This window comes from Etheostoma spectabile, chromosome 9 (assembly GCF_008692095.1).
Source record: "Etheostoma spectabile isolate EspeVRDwgs_2016 chromosome 9, UIUC_Espe_1.0, whole genome shotgun sequence".
In the NCBI taxonomy this organism is placed as follows: Eukaryota; Metazoa; Chordata; class Actinopteri; order Perciformes; family Percidae; genus Etheostoma; species Etheostoma spectabile.
The window spans coordinates 13759727-13760275 of record NC_045741.1 but is presented as its reverse complement, the minus strand read 5'-3'; positions in this window follow the sequence as shown (position 1 = coordinate 13760275).

The following is a 549-nucleotide window of genomic DNA, read 5'->3' as shown; positions in this document are numbered from 1 at the left end:
TTCTTGTGCTATCTCTACAGTAGAGACTTTTTGATGGAATAAAAGCCTCTCATTGCCTCTCCCTGTAACACTTGAGCAGTGGGAGGCTCTTAAAAAGCACAGTAACAGATGGAGGATGGGGGGGTGTCCATCCATCCATCTATCCTTTTACCCTGCCTGCTGCCCTGGTTAAGGATTATCACCCACGATGCATCTCCACCGCCACTAATAATAATCCCATTTTACTGTTCCTCACATCCCTCACGTTTGACTCTCATGCACCCTCTGCTACTGTACGGGCGTCATGTGGCTCTGCTGGTACTGTTTATAGAAGCTGCTTTTATTTCTGACATGTCTCCATGAGAATCCTTTCTCAGAGAGTTTTTTTATTTTTGGTATTTACCAGAAAAATAATCTAGGATTAAACATTTTTCTCTTGGTTTTGTTTCATAGTAGGGATATTTGCATCAAGGCCAAATCCCTACTTGATCAAAATGAACAACACTGCTTAAAAGGTTTAATACCAGCCTGCTAGATGTGCAGGAAAGACTAAGTTAAGATAATGAATTT